At 38.8% G+C, this 17,978-nt stretch overlaps 1 pseudogene; it reads right to left on the reverse strand.

The window, feature by feature from the left end:
- Nucleotides 1-1,801: 1,801 nt before the first annotated feature.
- LOC125893341 (myelin-associated glycoprotein-like) overlaps nt 1,802-17,978 on the reverse strand; it is a 48,183-nt pseudogene continuing 32,006 nt past the window's right edge.

Below are 17,978 nucleotides of genomic sequence, written 5' to 3' on the forward strand. Positions count from 1 at the left end.
AGGGGGGAAAGAAGGAATGGTGGTGGATGGGTCAAACACACACTGGACTTTCACCCAGGGGACTGATGTTTGTTTCCTGTGTGAAACCAAAAATCAACTTTACTTGGGTTTTACTTTACTAAAGTTAGTTGACCAGAAAGGTCATTAGTCAACAAGATTTCATTGGTTGCTTAGTTGCACACACACACACACGCACGCACACACACACACACACACACACACACACACACACACACACACACACACACACACACACACACACAAAGTTAAACTCTGTTAGTAGCTGCACATCATCAAAATAAAACCTTTGTGACTGGACTCTGTGGGAATTTAATTTGAAAGGACAGACATTGTATTTATCTATTTGTATTTATTTTGTTTAATATGCACTGTCGCTCTTCACAGACGAAGTTCCTAACAGAAAAATAAAGTTTATTGAATTGAACTGACAAGGCCACGTTCAGCAGTCAGACAGGAGTCACGTTACAAACCAATCACAGCCGACAGATATCTTTCCCTTCTTCTGTAAATGTCAGGCTGTGATGAACATGAAGATCAGCTCTGCACTCGGGATTTCAGGTAAATAGGCTATGAGACACAACCTGCCACCATGCTCTTGAAAGGTGGCACAAAAAAGGCACAAAAGTGTGCCCAGCGGGTAACTCGGGTATTCCAGGCAGTTGAGGATACCCCTGATTTACAGGGCTGGTACCTGTGGTTATTACACAGGATAGTTAATAACATGTCGGGCAGGAAAATTCTTAGTTGGGGGTGCAGCCCTATTTTGTCCAACCATGTAATGTGACATATCTGTCAAATGACACACTTGTTTAGTGACATTGTTATTTTAAAGGAAATGACCACTTTAGAATGAAAATACAGACAGTACTTACTCACCCTCATGCCGACAAGAAAGTGTAGTTTTTTTAATCCACAAAACTCATTCGGGGTATCGGAGGATAACAGCTTGCCGGATTTTTCCATACACTTGAATGCATGGAACCCACGCCCAAAATCATTTTGAAAATGTAATAAAACTCCACTAATGCATTTCAAAAATGTCAGAACGGCTCGTCCGTCGTAATCCAAGTGCCCTGAAGCCGTGGCATGCAGAATTGACTTGAAAAGACATAATTTACTCCACTTTTATAGCAAAATTTCTCACCCTGGTCAGTTAGCCTGCAGGCGTGCTGTGTTTACATGGCAACTCGCAAGACTCGAGAACATGAATGTCTCTGAACGTTCTCGAGTCTCGCGCGTTCATTTTCAAAATGACTTTGGACGTGGGTTCCATGCACTTCAAGTGTATGGAAAAATCCGGCTAGCTGTTAAAAAACTACGCTGGACTTCTTGTCTGCATGAGGGTGAGTAAGTACTGTCTGTATATTGATTCTAAAGTGGTCATTTCCTTTAACCCAAACAACGATAGTTTTTCTAAACCTAACCAAGTAGGTTTTGTGGGGAAAACATCTTGTTGCCTAAACCCAAAGACGTTTTGGCAGCGATACCTGTGTTTCCGATGAAGACAGAAGTTTATTTTGAAAGACACTGTAGCATGTAATGAGAGGAAATTGACATGGAAACGGAAACGTCTAGAAACGATGCCGGAGGGGTACCTAGAGCGTCATAGTTTGAAGTTGAGGGCCACTGACCAGGTTGCTGAATTTAACAATTCAGGTGGATGTGTTGGCATGAACATTGTAGAAATTGAGAAAAATGTTCATTATTATTATTTTTAATATTATTATGCACTTAAAATGTGATTAAATAATCTGTCAAGCACTTAAAAACTCCCTGAACTTAAAGAAAAGAAACATACTTCCACCAATATAAAGAAAACATATGTACAAGAAAGCAAATAATTTTTCAAAACTTGGCACAGCAATATTGAACTGTGATCTATTCGTGCATAAGACACTTGTCTTTAAATTTAACTTGGGCATATTCACCTTCCACTTCCTTCTCCACATTTCTAGGCTTCACTTTGTCATATAGGCATTCCATCTCCAGTGCATTGCTCACAAAATCTCTGCCCATGCTTCCCACTGTGCACCTCTCCTCCTCCAGATAGGAGCTACCAGGCTGATTCATGTTCAAAGAGTCATCTCCTTTCTTCTTCTTGCTCTTGGTCTTCCAATTCACAGCAGAGTAAATCACATCATTGCCCTCCTCATTTTTCTTCTCTGAACTTTCAGTGGCTCCTTCTGCATTGTTTTGTCCAGAGCTTGGCAAGTTGGTGCTGTTTGGCTCAGAGATAGTTTCCGGCTGGGCCACATCTGCCTGTCTCAGCTCACTGGTGTTAACATAGATGTCCCCCTCTGTTGTGTTGGGTACCTATACAGTTAAAGAGAAAACATCAGTGGTCATATACTGTGCTAATCCAGTTTAATTACATGAAGTAGAAACCTGCTTGGCTCTAAGTCAAAGTACCTGATTGTCCTCTCCACTTGATAGAAGTTGGCTCGTAGTAACTGTGCTGGTGTCACCTCTGCGCTGACTCTTAAGAAGGTTGTAGTGAGTCTTCTGATTCCTGAAAAATACAGTAGAACTTTTAATTTATACGTGTATATTTGATTCATCTTGATTTGTCATTTATTCAGTGTTTTTTTTTTTTTTTTAGTTGTTCCAAATGAGTAGAGGCTAATGGGACTGCATGCAGCTGTCTCTAGTTTGAGTTTGTTCTGATAAGTTTGGTATAAAAAAGTTTGATGTCATGATTGACAGCTGTGTCTGCCAATCAGTGTGCTCATGATCAAAGGTGTTGCTAGCCATTGGTCAGATGGCGGGAACTCAGTATTGCGTAAATCTCTACAGCACAGACTCTGGCTCCAAATGACATCACCAGTGCAGATGGCAGCTGCTGTTTTCAGAATATTTTGGCTCAATATTTTTTACAGTGGAAGAAGTGGAGATGCATTGTCGATCCTTATAAACTGTCCTTGATGGGCATATTCATGTATTTCATGAAGGCTAAACTAACACTCCATCTCTTAAACACTTCCTTGATATTCACACATATATTTTGTTTATTGCCAGACTTTATTTTAGACTCTCTTTTTGATAAGTCCATATTCTTTTTTGGGTAGCTTTGCAGTGTAGACAGCTGTTGTCAGAGCTTCTCCACCATTGAATTAGAGACATTTAATTGAAACGCCCTCTCTCTTTCTCTTCTAAAGCCTGACAACAGAGCTAAGTGGGGGTGCAAAAGTCTAGTTTTCTCCCACTTCCCACTTGAATTACAATATACTGGGCGTTTATTATGGAATTTCTGCCTACTGGTGCCAAAAAAACTGTCTACCCCAGCTTTAAACTCTTCTGTAACTTTCATAACACTGCCAACCATTGAAACTATGTTATCAGAGAATAGTCTTGAAAGTACTTGAATACTTTTCACTAGGGATGGGCAGCACAAGCAAAAACACTATTCGAAAATCATGGAAACTATTCGGCAATTTCTCGAATAATCCCCCCCCCCCCCGGAGCCACGCACACAGGAATCCATTCATCATTAAAGACCCGAACACACTCGGGCGGAACGTATGCGGAACGGACTCCGCGGAGGTCCGCACGGACTCAAAGCGGATGTCCGCAAGCCCTGTGCGCAAAGCTCAGATTTTACATCCGCGCAGACTCCGCTCCGCGCACCAGTGACTGCTCAGCATGTACTTTTCACATCGTGGGGATTTTTCATGGACATTTTTACAGGAAATTACAACGCGGAAGTGTGCTCGACTATGAAAGCCCAAATGACTGCGGACATTCCTTGCGGAGTAGTAGTCTCTGCATGTTTCTCCTGTTTGAAGAAGAGCATCAAACTAGCTGGTAGCCCATCTCACACCGCTGTAGCAATCCTATACTGCCCTCGTGCGGTTAGGAGCTGAATTGCATGTCAATCAAAGACTGCATATAGTGTCAGTATTTGTGCTCACTTACAGAGTTAAAAAAAAAAGTCCAAATAACAATAACTGTTATGTGTTGCATTTTTGTGTCTTGTGCTATTACTCTACCTGATGACAAACAGAAGAGCACATACTATGACTAGTAGTGCGCCAACTATGGTGATGAAGACTGGCAACGTCACTGGGTCTGGAAGTACAAGGGACAATAGAAGATTAGGAATAAGAAGTAATTCAGACAAGAAACAATTCTCTAAAACTTTGGTCATAGTGTAATAAGAATTCTTCTTGCTGAGTCTATACTTCAGGTGCTTTAAACACACAAAAAAGTACTTACTCATTTCAACATGATTATGGTCAAAAAGATAATCACGGAGAAAATAGGGACAAAATATTTCTTAATGCGCTTTAATGTGAAAGTAATCTGAGCACTGCTGTCACCTTCATGTTGTGCTACATTCATACTAATTAACAAATCTGAAAATAAGACAAACTAAGGTTCCTTTCACCTGAATTGAGTGCGTCAGGGATGGGCTACGTGTCTGCCCCTGTATTTTTTCAGAGGATTCAGTAAGGTAACGTCAGCTGCATTATCATAGCAATAGAATGACACTCATTCTATTTCTATGCACAGTGATTTCTGTTTTGCCTGTCTGCAATGGCAACATTTAGGAAAGTTTTTCAAAGGCTGCCACTGCAGGGTGGACATGTAGCGAACAGAGCTTACTCTGATCGCAGCTGATCGTGTTCATTTGATTGTGGCAAGCCAATATCGAGATCATGATTAATATTTGATCAATTGTGCAGCCCTAATTTCTACCTCTTTCTTTTTTTCAAGAAAGGTGTATCTATGAGTAAGAAGTGTGTTAAAGTAAAAAAAAATAAAAGTACAATAAAAATAAAAATCCACGTTTTTTTTTAAACACGTTAGTCATCTCTAATGATTAAATTTGTTTTGAGTCATTTCAAAAGCAACATCATTACATAACAGGAAGTGGGGTGTTTTAATACCTTACAGAGTCACACCAAATATTTCCAGTCTCTCTCTCTCTCGCTCTCTCTCGCTCTCTCTCTCTCTCTCTCTCTCTCTCTCTCTCTCTCACACACACACACACACACACACACACAAAACATCAACACTGCTTTTATAAACCAGTCTTTCCTATTAAGGCCCTCTTATTCTCTCTCTCAAATTTAATCATCTCTAATGATTAAATTTGTTTTGAGTCATTTCAAAAGCAACATCATTACATAACAGGAAGTGGGGTGTTTTAATACCTTACAGAGTCACACCAAATATTTCCAGTCTCTCTCTCGCTCTCTCTCGCTCTCTCTCTCTCTCTCCCTCTCTCACTCTCTCTCTCTCACACACACACACACACACACACACACACACACACACACACACACACACAAAACATCAACACTGCTTTTATAAACCAGTCTTTCCTATTAAGGCCCTCTTATTCTCTCTTTTTTTGCACATCTAGCTCATTTACAGTGCCATTGTTGAGTGAGTGTCATTCTTTTACTAGCTAGCTGCTCTCACCAGTCACATACCCATTTCAAGCTATATACTTTCTAAAAAAAAGAAGAAGAAGAAATGGGTGGCACCACAAACGTTGTTACTAACAAAAGAAGACATTGATGAGAAAGCTGCAGACACAAGCAGTCAATAAGAACATTGAACACTAGTATGGTCAGTTATGCCAAATGACCCTGGCCCTTACCTCTTTACTGAAGCCATTGACTGTTTTATGTATTGTTTTTAATTTTTACAAGAACATGCACCTGTATAGCATTGCTCCAATTAGATGGATGATACCAATACTGGCAGCAATTAGCAACTAGAATTTTTAGAAAGCTTAGCAGCTTTTAGCGAACCAATAACATTTTTTAATCAGTAAAACAGACCTTGACTTTGTGCAGATGTTTGAGGCTCAATGCCGTTGAAGCAAAAGCGTTGACTGGCCGATCCAAGAGAGTTGGAGCTGCGGCAGAGCAGGGTGGAAAGATTTTTCTCCTGTGGTTGATCCACAGTAAGGTTGCTCGTCAGACCTGTGTCACTTAGGTTGCTTATTGCAAAAGAGTGATTGACAGCTGACCCTTCCAAATACCACTGTAAAGTGGGAGAAGGATTTCCCACAGTCCTGCAGGAACATCTGAGCTGGGCTTCAGCTATGGTGCAGTGAGATGAGGGCAGGATCTGTGGGGAAACTGAAACACATGTAGAGAAAACAGACTTTAGAAGGTTAGAGTCAAATAAAGTTAAATTTATTCAAGTTTGCAAAAATTAAATACAAAATGTACTGATGGAAAAATAATTGTTGAAAAGTGATGCAAAGTGAAATGTTCCATTACTACAGGAATAATGAATTCTCTGAGTTAACGAGTAACATATGTATTTATCTGTTCAAGTATTTATAATTTTGTCCCATATTGTCTTCTATACAGATAAGGGACTGTGGAAACATGGACTAAATTTGGCAAATTTATATCAATAAATAGTTAAAAATAAAGAATAAATTATATCACTTAGAAACCGATCACGGCATTGACTGGGAGTCAGAGCCATTGACAAGGACTCAGTTGATGGATGTAGAAAGATCAAGGAGGCCATCCACATCGGACACCAAAGACCATACATGAACAGTCATGGTTTTAATCTTCCTCCATATGCAATTGCATGTTATCACGTGACCAAAGATCCTTGCTGTTTTGTCTCCTCCTTTTGAGGGAAGATCAAATATTAGAAACACCTCTCAGTGTGAAGTTTAACCTCTCTATAAGTGTTTATTTAAAGACGTATGTATAATACAGTGTCACATTAAGTCTTCATAGAGATTGAGTAATAAAATGTCTAAATTAATGCAGTAAATAATAGGGTTGGGAACGATTAACCGATACGACCGGATATCCGGTTTGACAAGCAAGAGATACGGCCATAGACATATATACATAGACGCCGCATCGACTGCCTGAGCGCGTCCTCGCCGGCCGCCATCTTGGATGGGTCTCACTTCGCCTCCACAGTGCATTCACTTCTATTGAGGAAGGAGCTGTATGCACAAGTAAAATAGAATAACTCACTGAATTTTCAACTGATTTTCACGCGGTTTGGTTTGTTACAAAAGGCACACATGTAGTTATGATACAGGATGCTTTTGTACATTAAAAATGCGGGATTTCATGCTTTAATACTTTATGCAGATAGCAACAGCATGTTATTTAGGTCACAACACAGTTATTTTATTCACCTCAACCCCAGAGTGGGATGGATATATATACATATACATATATATAGATATAGATATAGATATAGATATGTACACACACATATATACTGTATAAACACAATATACACAATACAAAACATAGGAGAGCATATTAATAAATTTATTAATATATATAGAAATATATAGAAAAAGCTCTATTGTTGATTGAGTTTATTTCTCACACACACCCACTCTCTTTTATACCCACAGCCATCAGACTTAATAATTCTTTGTTAAATAGATGATCTTACAGACTTCTTTGAAATTTTCTTTTCGGGGATTAGTAAAGTTATTCTTATTACACTGACTGCTGTGATCCCTCAAAAGTAGTAAAAAACATTTTCAGTATTTACATAAACACTGAAATTAATTTTGGTATTGGTATTATAACTATGAAAATGGGACTGTGGTCAAGATAATTTGAAAAAAGATACAGAAGGATGAGCAGCAGGGGATATTTGCAGCACAGCTGGTGGAAAAGTGAATATGTGCACAAAGGTGTGCTAGGCAAGGCAAGGCAAGGCAAGTTTATTTGTATAGCACAATTCAACACAAGATAATTCAAAGTGCTTTACAGAGACATTAAAAGCAACAAGACACAATTTAAAACAATAAAAACAGTCGATTGAAAAGGGAAATAGAAATTGAGAATGATAGTGATAATAATAAAATACAGTAACATAAAATAAAAACAGGCTCAATACATTGAACCGTCAGGATAAGAAAAGAAGTAAAATAATAAAAGGCATAAATCAGCAGTGTGTAGTTAAAAAGTACGGGCAGTAGAATACAGCAGCTAAGTATTTAAGTATTTAAGAGTACGCTTCAGTAAACAATAGTGTTTTTAGCCCTGAATTAAAGGAGCTGACAGTTTGAGCAAACCTCAGATCTACATATTATGCTATACATAATATGCTATACTTTGTTTTGTATTGTGTATATGGTGTTTATACAGTATGTTTATACAGTATATAAATACTGTATATATATATATATATATATATATATATCCCACTCTGGGGTTGAGGTGAATAAAAGCACTGTGTTGTGACCTAAATAACATGCTGTTGCTATCTGCAGAAAGTATTAAAGCATGAAATCCTACATTTTTAATGTATGAAAGCATCCTGTATCATAACTACATGTGTGCCGTTTGTAACAAACCAAATTGCGTGAAAATCAGTTGAAAATTCAGTGAGTTATTCTATTTTACTTGTGCATACAGCTCCTTCCTCAATAGAAGTGAATGCACTGTGGAGGCGAAGTGAGACCCATCCAAGATGGCGGCCGGCGAGGACGTCAGCTCCAATAGGCAGCGGCAGTCAATGCGGCGTCTATGTATATATGTCTATGGATACGGCTACGTCGGTAGCAGCCTCCTCAATCGATATGAATCAGCCATGAATCCTTAGATGAATCGATTGTAGAGTCATGGATTCGGGTATCGCGAGACTAGCAATCGGTTGACTGACTTTAACAGTTTGCATCTCAAAAACAATGCAAGAGCCGGCGGCATGCTCTGAAGCAGGCATTACTGACAACGATAATGGATGTAAACATCAGCACCAGCTTGACCGGTGGGGATGAGGAACAGAAGCTAATGCTGGTTGGATAAACCAGGGAGCAGTCAAGCCGCAGCAGAAACTAATGACGAATCCTGCCGGTTGTGGGTTGAACGCGGGGTCACAGACACAGACAGAAATACGTATTCCTGTCAAATACGGCGGCGCATGATAACGGCTTACCGTTATCATGCGCCGTTTCCACAATTCCACAAACCTCACCGCACTTTAGGGACTCAGTGTTTCCCACAGGATTTTTGGAGACTATGGCGTGGGGTCTGGGGGCGTGCTTTGTTTTTGTATTTTGTATATATTTGATTTAAAGGCATCAGTCTGGTGAATTCTGAGAGCCAAGTTATGATGGCAGAATATGCCAACCGTGTTTACAAAGTTTGAATGAACAAGACGGACGCAAAGTAAACGGAGGCTGCACATTGACCCTTTTGCCCGTGTCTGCAGGGACGCATGATGGAGTCAAACGGATCATGTGCATAATTAACCACAAAACAAGCAAATACTTCATCTTAATGACATATAACACTCATTATGCTTCAGCTGAATCCTCTGAGCAAATGACCATGTTCAATTGAAATTAGTTGATCACGTTAAATGTCCAAAATTGTATGAAATTGCCAATGCCTTAAACCAATCTCTGTGCATAATCACACAGCCTGGTATGCCCTGGCAAACACAGTGGGACTGCTGTACAGACCGTTGGTCTTTCTTCCCCTAACCCTGGTTATTTTCTGAAAGCACAGAGCAAGGAAATGTCTTTTTTTTTTCTCTCCCGGTCTGCTGTCAGCAGGAGCAGCGGCTGCAGCGGGGATTTCAGCACCAGACAGCGCACATATAAAAGACTTGAGTCTTGACAAGCGTCTCCTTTAAATGTGTTTGCTGCTAGAGAAATTATACATAATAAATGAAGACAGTGACATATTTTCAATAAAAAACAATGAGTTGAACGTTCATTTCAAGCTTTTGTAGTAGCCTACAACGAATTTCAGAATTGTGCGAGTGCAGCCGGAGAGCGGGCGGCAGTGTTTGATGCAGGAAACTCAATATGGACTTGAAAACAATTTCGAAGTGGGGGTCGTTCGAAACGGCGGGGTTTCGGAATGGAGGGCTGTCCCCTGTTGGGACATTGTGCACGCACAGCCCTTCACCACCTGGATCCTAAAATAAACACCTGTTTTATTACATAATCATGCTTCCGTGTTGCGCCATTCATTAAGATCTGATATTTCTGTCATTCAAATAACAAGAATTGTGGTTTACTGTGGTACACTGACGGATAAACCACTGATGGATATATGAGAAGTGAATGAGCACATTGATTTTCTAGCCTTGGTACTCTCTTCCAGGGCACGTAGGGTACAACTGAGATTTATTTTAATTTTGGTAACAGCGTAGTGTGTACGTATGGCATATCACCAATCATAGTGGGCCGCCATGGCCAAAAATGCCAGTCCAGCCCTGATTTTTACTGATAAAAACACTAGTGGTATGTTATGGTGAAGGGCTACGCTTAAAATATGGCTAAGGATTAGTGGTTTAACATTTCAGTAATCAAAAGAAAAATGACTAATGTACTGAGCTGCCTCTGCAGGGCTATTTTATGATTTTAAATCATGTGCAGACAAAATATTCTTTTAAAACTCTCTCTCTCACTAACAAACACAGTTACAGATACGCAAAACAATACAAAATACTCAATACGAAAAGAAAACAGAAGGTAAGACTCAAATTAATTACACACAAACAGACACAAATTACTGCTTCCCTCCCTCATGATTTGCACGTACGGCAACCTGAATCAGAGCATTTTACACAGCTTCAAAAAGAAGAATTCAAAAGACCTCTGGTAGTTGAATGCCTCTGGAACAGGCCCATTTATGGCAACCCACTGGATCCGTCGCATGCGCGAGCTGGCCGAGGCGCGGGTGCTGGAGCTAATTCAAGTCAATATAAGCTGCTCCACCAGAAGCGCCGCAGCGCTCCTAACCACAGCCTAGAAGTGGCTTGGTGCTCCACTCCGCTAAAAATACTGACTGGGTCTATTTTTGACAGTGCTCCAGCCGGTGCACTACAGAGTGTTGTTCATTTACCAGAGACATTTTATATCTGGCCGATTTTTGGAGACAATGGCGGGGGAAATTAAACTATAGCGGGCCACCATAGTCTCGTCAATGTATGGGAAGCACTGGGACTGTTCTTTACTTGTCAGAGGAGGAGGGTGGCTGGTTGATTTTTGATTTTATTTTATTTATTTATTTTATTTTGATCCCCCCCTTATGTTAATCACTTATTGATGCTGTTTTTGAAGTATGAATAAGTCAATAAGTATTTTATTCCATTGAAATATCATTGATGTATTATAGAAAAGTGATTTATCTTTTTATAAATGACAAACACAGAGTGTAGAAAACACAGAGAAATAGTCTGACATGCTGTCAGTGATAAGCTGCTAGTCATCACAGTCCATGATATCAGCTAATAACAGGAGATGTCAGATTCTGCCCCTACATTGCATGTTATTATTTTATTCTGCTTTATGTTTATATTGTACAGCGTTATAATAAACTTTATTCCAGACTCAAGTCCATATAAGATACATACAAAAACACAGACAATACCATAAAAACAACACAACAAGTAGGTTTAAAACACTTAAATTTTACTTAAAGTTCACTTCACTTAAAGTTTAAAACTTCTTCTCATTTTTATATTAATCCCATCCAACAAAATGATGTTCATTCAGCAAGACTATTTTTGGTCCATGTCTAAAAATAAATACATTTGACATGTGATTTTGTTGTTGTTTGTCTTTTTATTTTATTTTTGCCAGTGCCATACAGCAACAATGCTTAGGGATGTGGTCTTTTACAAATTTGAAAATACTGTAAGAATGTCACTTTTATAGAATTGGCTTCTTTATTTTATAATGTATGACTAATGTCTACATCAACAAATGTTAACCATAGAATCGTATCGAATTGTATCATTCCTATCGAATCGTATTGAATCGTTGTGTATTAAAAATATATCGTTTTTGAATCGTATCGTAACCCGTGTATCTAGATACGTATCGAATCGTCTATCACAGAGAGATTCCCAACCCTAGTAAATAAGCAGATCAAATTAAGAGCTGTGCGAAAAACTAAATAAAACAGATAGATAAATTAATAACTAAACAGTCAAACTTTTCTGTCAGTTTACTGAAATATTGCTTTACCTAACATAAAACTTATGAAATGTGATACTTACATTGAACATCTATTTGACTGATGTTTGATTGTCCAGCTCCAAGAACATTTTGAGCCTCGCAGAAAAACAGACTATTGTCTTTAGATGCTTTAATGTTTAAAACAGCTCCGCTCCCAATTAAAGTCTCCTGGCCTCCATCAGCTCTGTACCAGGTGTAGGTCTTTACTGGCGGGTTGGCACTGCTGCTGCATGTCAGAGTCACATGTTTGTTCTCTTGTACTGGACCCAGGGGATGGACTGACACCATGGTGTTTTGGGGTGAATCTGAACAATGAGTAATAAAATATAAATATTATTATTATCTTCTAATTGGTGTTGTCAAATATAGAAAACCAATTTCAGAATGACTTTGTGTTAGGTTTAGCTTCAACTGGTAATCAATTTCATTATTGATTAATCTACTAATTTTTCTATTAATTAAGTAAGTGCACTTGATAAAACTAGTCATATATTGGGTATGTAAAACGTTTGATACATACACTGAACATCTATTTGTCTGTTGTCGGATCGTGCAGTTCCAAGATTATTTTGAGCCTTGCAGAAAAACAGACTGTTGTCTTTAGATGCTTTAATGTTTAAAACAGCTCCGCTCTCAATTAAAGTCTCCTGATCTCCATTGGCTCTATACCAGGTGTAGGTCTTTACTGGCGGGTTGGCGCTGCTCCTGCATGTCAGAGTTACATCTCTGCCCTCTGATACTGGACCCGGGGGATGGACTAACAATGTGGTCTTTTGGGGTGAATCTGAAAAATGATGAATAAATAACTTGTATTATTTATAGGTTTAAAAGTAATGTGTTTTTTTTAAGTGAAAGTAGAATATGTTAAATGTGAGTGCTGACACCTTTTGGGTTGTTGTGTTGTTTTTTTTTTGTGAGGGGGATGTTACCAAATCCACTTTGCTGACTCAGCTCAAGTTAAAGCTTGGTGCAGCATCAATGGACAGTGAGTGAGAGCACAGCTCTGCCAAACAAAAAAAATTACAATTTGCCAGAGGCCAATCTCGGAACCCACTAGCTCTCGATCTAATGACAATAACGCCTCTAAAGCCTCTAGGGGCAACATCTAATATTTTGGGGGTTCTGGTTTAGCCAATGGATATTCTGGAGGAGACATAATCTTGCTTGCGCAGGTCATTTCAGTATGTGGATGTGGATACATTTTTAAAAGCCTAAATCGTCATCAATGTTGGTAATGGGTTCCAGTATTGCATTTCAGCCAACGTGTTGTGCCTCTCTTGCTCTCCACATGGACTGTAAAGCTGCCTCTTAAATGTGATTGTGTGTGAACGCAAAAACAGTGGAAGGCAACAGAACAGTTCAGCTATATTGTTAATAATTCTAATGAATTTAAGGACAAATGAACTCACATGAAATGGCAGCTGTTAAACTTGTGCTGACAGCTGACCCAGTGCTCCCATCTTGTTTGTTGTAGGTGGCAGTACAGGAGATTGTCTTTCCATGATGGAGGTGAGAAGCAGTGAAGTTGACAACAGAGGTCTGGACTTTAGTTTTGTCCTGATTCTCCTGCAGTGTCTCCTGACTGTCACCCAGGCCGGGGGTCCATGTCAGAGTTGGAGGATGAGACAGACAGGGAGCTGGAGCAGAGCACGTCAAACTCACTGGGGTTCCCTCCTTCACCTCCAGTGTGGACGGAGTCAGAGTGGGTCTGGGTGGATCAGCTGGTGGGAAGGTACATTTTGACCAGTCACTGAATAAACAATCATTTCTCTCTATTTGTTATGCTATTTGGAATAAACAATAAATGCAAAATAAGATGAAAGCAGTTCTACAAGGGAAGAGAATGAAGTGTAAGTAAATGGATTTTAAAACATACCTCTGACTGAAAAAGAGATTTGTTCGGAAAAATCAAATTTCACGCCGTCGCAGTCCAGTCTGAAGGTATACTTCTTGTTGTTGTCAACAGGTCGTATGTTGTTCAGGGTTGTGGTGCAGTCTTTTTTGGTCAAGTCTCCTGTCAGTTGTCCGTTGTTTCTAGTTGTTTGTGTCTGGCTGCTATCAAACACAGTAACTCTATCTTTTTTCCATAGTGCTTTACATGTGTTATCTAGATTTGATACAAACTGGTCTGTCACGTCAAAGGAGCAGGGGATGGTCACACAGGATCCACTAACAACCTCTATAGTCTGTGGTATTATGACCTTAAACACTCCACACAGGGCACCTGAAACACAAGATAGAAATCTTTGAAGAAGAGCAAGTGAATACTTCAAATGAGGATTTTTTTTTTTTACTGTTTACTGGTTGCCTTAGTGCTATATATTATTATTAGAATAGGTCAGAATTTTAATGTTAATTATAATACATTACAGCAGAGGACAAATGCACTCACATGAAATGTCAGCTGTTAAACTTGTGCTAACAGCTGACTCAGTGCTGCCATCTTGTTTGTTGTAGGTGGCAGTACAGGAGATTGTCTTTCCATGATGGAGGTGAGAAGCAGTGAAGTTGACAACAGAGGTCTGGACTTTAGTTTTGTCCTGATTCTCCTGCAGTGTCTCCTGACTGTCACCCAGGCCGGGGGTCCATGTCAGAGTTGGAGGATGAGACAGACAGGGAGCTGGAGCAGAGCACGTCAAACTCACTGGGGTTCCCTCCTTCACCTCCAGTGTGGACGGAGTCAGAGTGGGTCTGGGTGGATCAGCTGGTGGGAAGGTACATTTTGACCAGTCACTGAATAAACAATCATTTCTCTCCATTTTTGATACTATTTGGAAAAAAACAATAAATGCAAAATATGATCAAAGCAAGTCTACAAGAGAAAGGAGTGAAGTGTAAGTAAATGGATTTTAAAACATACCTTTGACTGAAATAGAGGTTTCATTAAGAAAAGTATATCTCACTCCTCTGCATTCCAGTCTGAAGGAATACTTTTTGTTGTTGTCAACAGGCTGTATGTTGTTCAGGGTTGTGGTGCAGTCTTTTTTGGTCAAGTTTCCTGTCAGTTGTCCGTTTTCTGTAGTTGTTTGTGTCTGGCTGCTATCAAACACAGTAACTCGTTCATTTTTTTTCCATAGTGCTTTACATGTGTTATCTAGCTTTGATACAAACTGGTCTGGCACGTCAAAGGAGCAGGGGATGGTCACACAGGATCCACTAACAACCTCTATAGTCTGTGGTATTATGACCTTAAACTCTCCACACAGGGCACCTGAAACACAAGATACAAATCTTTGAATAAGAACAAGTGAATAATTTTAATGAGGAATTTTTTTTACTGTTTACTGGTTGCCTTAGTGCTATACCTTATTCTTAAAATAAACCAAAATGATGACTGTAATGATTGTGCTTTGTTCCCACAGTAGTTTTTCCCCAGATGTTCAGATTAAAACCTGTCAAATTAAAGTTCCAGGAAAAACCAGCTAGATGCTTTTGTTGCTCACTGTTTTAATTTTCTGCAGTATATATTACAGGTACTGTTGCATTGTGGTGTGAATGCTTGACTTGAATACTTGATTCAAACATGACTAAACCACTCACCTTGCAGCAGACAGCCAATGAGAAGGAGAGTCAGGGCTGCAGCCATCTTTGTGTGTCAGGAGAGGCAGAAACTCTGGAGATTTTACATAGAACAATTCACATTACTGTGTTTAATGTCTAATTATTTCAGGTTTGTAGAGTAGGTTGCTGATGGAGAAATGTTTTGCTGTCTCTTCTTCCTCTTTTACATCAATGTGGAAAAGGCTTAAGGGAAGCCTGTGAGGGATTCTGAGACACTAATACTCAGATGAATAATATCACTGCTTGTGACTTCATTCCTTTATTGATCAATGAAATAACTTGCAAATACCCAATCTGTTATGAAACTTTGCTGATGGACATTTCCAACAAAAGTGTAATGTTGGTTCCATTTTTCTGCTGACTCTGAGAGATTTGCAAAAACAAATTGTATGTCAGACACTTTTTAACGTTCGGCCACAACAACCTGATTTTTAAAGATGCAGAAGACATCATGATAAAAAGGAAAAAGAGGAAGCTAAATGTAAAAGCCAAACGTGACAAACATACTGTGTCTGTTATTTGTCTTTTTGTTTATTTACAAAACTACAATTTGTTTCAGGCAACAAAGATATTCAACAGTAATAATGTCAAAATAGCAGCTCAGAATTTTCAGTTTTGGATAAAAAGTCACCAAGAGTCTTTTTCTGTCTACCTTGAAATTATTTATCAACTTGAAGACAAATGACTAAATGTTTACACTTTTAGAGTTTTGCATCATATTTAAAAGCAATTTTGATGATTTAATATATTTCGTATAAGAAGTTATGACTTACGTTTTCTTCAGGTCTTTCGAGCAGACCGATGAAAGACGTGTGGAGAAATGAAGTTCCTTAAAAGTTGTGCTGCTTTTTAAACAGTATACAATGTTTGAAATGAGGAAGTCACTGAGGTGCATGTGTGAAAAAATGAAATGTACTTTTTTTTTTAAGATATGTGTTATTTTGGGGTGGGGTGGGGGGTGGGGGGGGGTTTGCCTTTAATGGATAGGACAGCCAAGTGTGAAGGGGGGAGAGAGAGAGAGAAGGGGTGACATGCAGCAAAGGGCCACAGGCTGGACTCGAACTCAGGCCGCTGTGGCAACAGCTTTGTACATGGGGCACCTGCTCTATCCACGAAGCCACCGACGCCCCAAATGTACTTTTTTTTAATCAGAAATGGTTTTAAACAGTCCGACATCTGTCCTGATCTTTGCTTTTACTTTATTGAACACAGATATTATTCTTTGATTCAAATATTCAGTCTTTAGATGTACAAATGAAATATAATGTTTATAATAACAACCTGTTCGCAGGAATGTCTGCAATTGATTAAGACAGTACAAAAAAAACTCAATAATTAGCCTTTATTGTTGAAGCAATTTACACAGTTACTATGACAACAATATCCTTGTTAAACAATACTTAAATCCCGCCAGTTTAACTGGAATGTTGTTTCAAATCTACAGACTGACAAATAAATCTGGATTGAAAAGGTGATGACATGCACAGTTAACTCTCCTGTGATCATTTACAGTCTTTTTTTTTTGTTTGTTTATTTTTGGCAACATTTTATTAAAATGTACGAGACAAGTATGGCAACACTGAAATTCTGTAAGCACAGGGAAGTCCAAAGAAATTGCCAAAGGGAAGCAAAAACAGAATCGTTGAACAACAGAAATAGCCGTGACTTAAGTACATTTTTAAATTGCTGCAAAATATTTGTTGTAGTTAAATGAATAATACTTTAATTCAATCGAATTCAAATTCAAATTTAGCACTTTAGTTTCATATGATTTAATGTGACACTAAATGAATACATGCAAACTTAGTTTAAGGAATACTTAACCCACAAAATGACTTTGTAAATGAATCAGTCATGTTGTGTTTTTTCTTGCATGTCTCCATGGAAAATGGCAACATACTGATTTACTGATTAATTGGGGACCACCTTTAATGACTTAAAGACTATATCAAAATCAGTTTACAAACACACACAACTTGTACAGAATAATCCAAGTCTCATTCATACCATCTTTTGCTCAGTACTTCACAAGCACATGCATTTGCAATAGCTGCTTTTTATTTTGCCCACCTACTGCATCAAACAGAGGTTTGGACATGCTGATAATTCTAGTTGGATATTTAAAATAATATTACAACAACTTTTTCAAATCACACAACAAAATCGATTGTTTGTAATAAATGCCCTCTGGAATAACACGTAGTAGCGTCTTAGGATCTGACGCCACTATCACCAGGAAGACATCATCTGTTTGTGCTTTTCAAAACTGTTATTAATAACTGCTGGAAAAATATATTTGTTTTATGACGTGACAAAGCTTTGGTGAAGATTTGGTTAGGATTGGACACAGAAGCGACCAGGTTAGATTCAGTGACAGATTGTGGTTTGGGTTCAAATATGTGCTTCGTTAAGGGTGAAAGGCTTTGTTGTCATGGTTACAATTACATACATGTGGTTGAAG

The sequence above is a fragment of the Epinephelus fuscoguttatus genome, linkage group LG8 (genome assembly GCF_011397635.1).
Source record: "Epinephelus fuscoguttatus linkage group LG8, E.fuscoguttatus.final_Chr_v1".
In the NCBI taxonomy this organism is placed as follows: Eukaryota; Metazoa; Chordata; class Actinopteri; order Perciformes; family Serranidae; genus Epinephelus; species Epinephelus fuscoguttatus.